At 33.9% G+C, this 5,378-nt stretch overlaps 1 long non-coding RNA gene across 1 annotated transcript; it reads left to right on the top strand.

The window, feature by feature from the left end:
- Window positions 1-297: 297 nt before the first annotated feature.
- On the top strand, window positions 298-4,682 carry LOC130453633 (uncharacterized). The gene is made up of 3 exons (XR_008911072.1): window positions 298-537; window positions 625-714; window positions 1,582-4,682. It is a non-coding gene; the product is annotated as an uncharacterized LOC130453633 (long non-coding RNA).
- Window positions 4,683-5,378: the final 696 nt, after the last annotated feature.

The raw sequence follows: 5,378 nt of genomic DNA, 5'->3' as shown, positions 1-5,378 counted from the left end.
AGTATCTCCATTGTTATTGATCAGGAAATAGCTAAATCAGATCTTCTAAAGAATGGTCTTATTAGGGTGGAATTGTTTTAAAATTCACATCTGTCATGCAATGGAGATAATAATCCATAGATAAGTGGATACTGTTTTGGGGAACACATTGAATTCTTGAATTTTTATTTTATTATTGCCTTTCTCTTATTTTAATTATAATATTTGATTTTTCCCCTTTTCTCATTTCTTATACTTAAAATATAAACAATCAATATTAATCTTTTTATTTTGCAGTAATATAAGTTAAAATATATATTATAGCAATATAATATTAATGCATACCCAAAAGATTTAGACTATAGAAACCTGCCATTTATTGATAAATGTTATGGGACTATAATGAATCATTGTCTGATTCCAGGAGAATGGAATAAAAGAGCCATTATACAATGCCTAGAAGCACAGGGTCAAGGAGACCAAGCAATGCCAATGGGATTGATGAGAATCTGCATAGTGCCTAGGAGCACAAGGTCAAAAAGGACCAAACCAATCCAGGTAGGATTGATGAACTTCTACACCAGTAAGAAAAGACTTGATCCTAGTGCGAGACTCGATGTTGAGATGCTTGATATTAATTTTCAGGACTCCTTGTACCACATTGCTTGTGAAATACTCTCAGATGAGTACCGAAGTTTGGCTACCTTCCTGACTCCCGCATCCCTGAGAGTGAAGGTAAAATCAGACTAGGGAATGACAATTCCCTTTCACACAAAATCTAGTTCTCTTTTCTCTCTTATAGTATAACAACTTCCTGTAGTCTTGGCTGTGTAATAGATAGTAATTCTGAGGGTGTATATTGATGGTACTACTAAATGAATAAATGGATCGTTTGCCTACCCTTCCTCCCTACCTCCCATTTCCTCCCTCTTCAATCTCCCTTCCTCCCCTCTTCAGAAGCCTTTCAGTTTCCCCTCCCTCTTCCTTCATTTTCACTCAGTGTGATCTATGATGCTTTAGAGAAAATACTCTTTTCTTTCTCAAGTAAGGGTTTATTGGAGAAGACAGGACAAGGATGGAGGATAGGGTAAGAGGGATAGGGTTTTCCCTATTGTCTACAGGGAGCTTTGGTTAGGAGGATATTGGGAGAAATGGCAGTTCAGTCACAACTGTGAAACAAAGTCAAGCAGAGATATGAGGACAACTGTCTTCTTCTACCTTCTTTTTCTTTCTTCTTTTTTCTTCTTTCTTTCTTTCTTCCTTCTTCTCCTTCTTCTTCTTCTTTTCTTCTTCTTCTCATCATCATCATCATCATCGTCATCAATCAGCCAGGTAATCTTAGCCAGTCAGCAAAACCTTCAGGATCTCCACCAGCAGCCACCAGCAGCCAAAAACTTAGTCCAAAAGCCTCTCAGCCCAGTTCAGAATAAGTCATAAATGCATCCTAATACAATGGTCTGTTATTAATTTATTCTTGTTTATTCAGAAATTTTTATATACTTAGATTTTTATTCTGATTTTGAATATTTTTCTTTCTCCCAAAGTTTAATGTTTCTTCTATTTGTTTTTCTTTTTATGTCTTTGGTTTTCTTTTGATAATAGACTCATACATTCCATAATTCAACCATGTATCCTGAGCTGATCTGGGAGTTGGTCAACACCCTTTTCATGGGAGATTGTATTTTCATAAAAATCCAATTTAAAATTTTGTTTGAGAAAAAAATTTCAGGAAAAGAAGCTTGCTAATTCCTTACACCCAGAGAATGAACTGTTTGCAGAAAGATGCCTAAAAAAACCTACACTGCATCAAGAAGATCCAGAATTAACTTTGGGGTATGGTTGATTAAACTGAAGGGGGTTAAACATTTGTTTTGATTTACTTTCTCATTCTTCTATATCCCTCTTATCCTTAACTAATGTAGTGTCCTCTTTTGAAGTTGCAATTTTGTATGCACCTGTAGTTAGAAGATTTTTAGAAGTAAAAAACGATTATGTTAAATGATCAATTGGAGAGACTAGTCTCTCCAAAGATGGGGGGGGGGGGGGACTGTGAAGATGGGATTAACTCTCCCCTATTTATTCTTTAGATTTTAGCCACCAGAAATGTATACATTCCCCCACTTAATCCTTAAGTGTGTGTGTGTATTTAAGATCTATGACCCATGTGTGCTAGGGAGTGATAAATAAAAAACAACTGACTGTCCCTTGGGCAGTCTGAAGCAAAGTTAAAGCCACCATTGGTTCACGTAAAAAGTGGAAGGAAGTCACAGGAAGTAATGCAAAGAATCGTCTTTAAATAATGCTGGTAACTTACTGTGAGTTCTGCTTTGAACTTGGCCTTGGATGAGCTCAGACTTGAGACCTCAGACTGCTTCCCTTTGGAATGACTCATTGATGAGTGAAAAAGGTTGAATCCTTTCCTTGGCATTTCGGGAGGCACTAGCCTCAGGAGAGGCCCCTTGTCTTGGAGGAGGTCTCCTGGTTAGAAGCCTTGTTTAATTAACCTCTGTGCCTCCCTTTGCTGGGGCCTCTGAAGCCCTGCCTGGTTCAGACCAGGCTATGGTAGTTCTCTCGTTCTCTCTCTTCACTCTCTCTCTCTTCTCTCTCTCACTCTCTCTCTCTCTGTCTCTGTCTCTCTCTCTCTCTCTCTCTCTCTCATTTTCTTTACTTTCAGTCTCTCTATTTGTAAATAAACTACCATAAAAGTCATTCTGACTTGAGTAATTCATTTAGAATTAAGTAATTAATTCCTGTCAACCCTACTCTTAAATATTCAGTCCAACAATAATTTTACCCCTTACAGTCCTCTAATTAACATTCCTCAGTTTTCTCGGCATAACAATCAAATTAAAAAGGAAATAAACTTTTTGCATTTATAGACATATGTTTGTGTGTATGTGCATATATACTTTATTTTTAGTGAATTCACATTGGCTTCTGATGACCAAGACTTTCCATTATTAAGTAGATGTAAGCCATCTGTATGGTTAGTAGCCAGTTTTGTTTTAGATTCAAGTCAAACATACATAGTGTGTAGTCTATATTTTCGGTATAAAATTGATTCATAAAAGGAAAGCATTTGAAAGAGATAAAACAAAACAACTTTGTATCTATGTTTCCAATTATCTTTGGTTATCTTTGGTTTCCGATGCATATATAGATATATTAGAATATTTGTGGATATGTATACATATATAGAACCCCAAACATAGATACAAGTTTGTATGTAATACAACAGATACAAAATACATATGTATCTAAACACACACACATAAATATATCCAGATATTATGTAACTTTGTATATATTAAGATGTTAGAGATATGTGTATATATGCTTATATATACATATGCATATGTATGAATTCATATATATAATCCAAAAGCCAAATTTCTCAAAAAAATAATGGTCAAAGAAAGAATAGTTCTCAAAAACTAAAAAGAACCATAAGAAAACTCCTCTAAATTGTTAATATAAGAGATATTCAAATAAAAACAACCCTGAAGTCTTACTTTACACCCTGCCATTTGTCAAAGATGGAAAGATATGGCAATATTTAAAGTGGAAAGGATTGTGGGACCATAGGCACTCTGGTACATTGTTGATGGAACTGTGAATTAGTGAATCAATACTGCCATTTGGGAAAATACATGATTAAAATCCTCATGTTCTTTGACACTGAGATTCTACTAACAAGGATTCTCTTTGCTCTGCTAATGGTATCCTACCAAAAGATTTCTCCTCTTGAATTACAATGTCTTAATCTTTCATTAAGGAATAATAATCATCTACTTATTAGGAGACATCTCTTCAGCTTAATTCTTTCAGTCTAGTCAAACAGGAATGACTTCCTGTTTTGTATCAAGTAACATACATGAAAACATATTTTGAATGATTTTTTTGTGTGTGGGTGTATGTGGTAAAGAACTTTGGGCTCATCAAAAATATTCACTATCTGTAAGGAACAATCATGTCCATTTGGCTTTCTAACTGCTTCCAGGCTGATCATGTACCACTACCTGATAGCCTACATGTTGCAATATCACTGCCCTCCCCTATGTTCTGTTCACACATTTCTATGTAAATCATCTCCCAAAGGGTCCCTTGCCATAATTGCTTCCTGTTTGCCCTATATATGATCCTAAGTAAGTATCCTTTTCCCATTGATGTTTTACATATTTATGAGAGAATGAACTGAAAATTTCAAGGGGAAATTTTATTTTCATTGTTATTTAAAATACTTTGATGGGAAACTGAACTAAATTCTATAAAGACTGATAAATGTAAAACTAATACATTAGAACTCTTGAGCCATGATTTAGATAGGAGTATGACAAAAAAGCTATAGAGAACTTAATGTAGTAGCAGAAGTTAATGGGAGAAGGTAAAAAGGAGATCTTATAGGCAATATATAAATATGTATATATATTATCATAGGAAATCTTTAAGATGTACAAATTTCCATATACATTTATTTCATTGTTTATATGTGTAAATTAAAAATTAATATCCAAAATAATCCAAGTATTATATTCATAAAATTTGTTAATAATAACTTGAAGTAAAAAGCCTGAGTAAAACCAGCCTTCTTGGCTGCGCACGCGGGAAAAGAAGAGACTGAGAGGGAGGAGCCACAAAATTATATACACACATGAAAGCAGTGTAAACATGAGGATAAAGGGAAAGGGATGCTGGGAGATGAAGTCCAGGGTACAAGATTTTCTAGTCACATATATATGGATTTTGAAGCAAAATTCACAAAGTATAGAGAGGATTGGGCTTGAAGAGAAGACCTTGATTTAGGTTCTTCGAGTAACATATATTTAGGAATCTGAGACTGGACAATAAGCAAGAAACAATCTGGGAGTTGAGGCAGATTCTATACAGCTGTCCTAGGCAGTGGTAATGAAGTGTTGAACTCAATTGAAAATGACTAAGAATTTCTGGCATAGTAGGAAGATTGATTTTGCACTGTGCCTTAGTTATATTGAGGAAATTCCATATCTGAAACCTACATAAATGAGCATATGTTTATATTATAATCAGTTTATTCAGAAACACAGTATAGTATGTGTAGTACATATTGCCTGTATGATGTTAACAATTTTTAACTTATACAAAATTATCCTTTATCAAAATCATATTCATGTAGAAATGAAATGATTTAAAGTAAATATTACAGAATTTATTATGTTTTACATTTTTGCTGTATCTTTCAGATGTCTCTTCTTCTAATAAATTTCATTGTTAAAGTATATTGATTTTTTCAGTCTTTTGAATTTTCTTTAACATCCTTAAGTATTTTTTCACATTCTTCCTTTTTGATACCAATGAGCATTTAAAAAAAAAATTATTTATTTATTGAGTCAATTTAGAATATTATTCCTTGGTTACAAGAA

Source organism: Monodelphis domestica, chromosome 4, assembly GCF_027887165.1.
Source record: "Monodelphis domestica isolate mMonDom1 chromosome 4, mMonDom1.pri, whole genome shotgun sequence".
In the NCBI taxonomy this organism is placed as follows: domain Eukaryota; kingdom Metazoa; phylum Chordata; class Mammalia; order Didelphimorphia; family Didelphidae; genus Monodelphis; species Monodelphis domestica.
The sequence above is the reverse complement of the archived record's forward strand: the minus strand, read 5'-3'. Positions and strand labels throughout refer to the sequence as shown.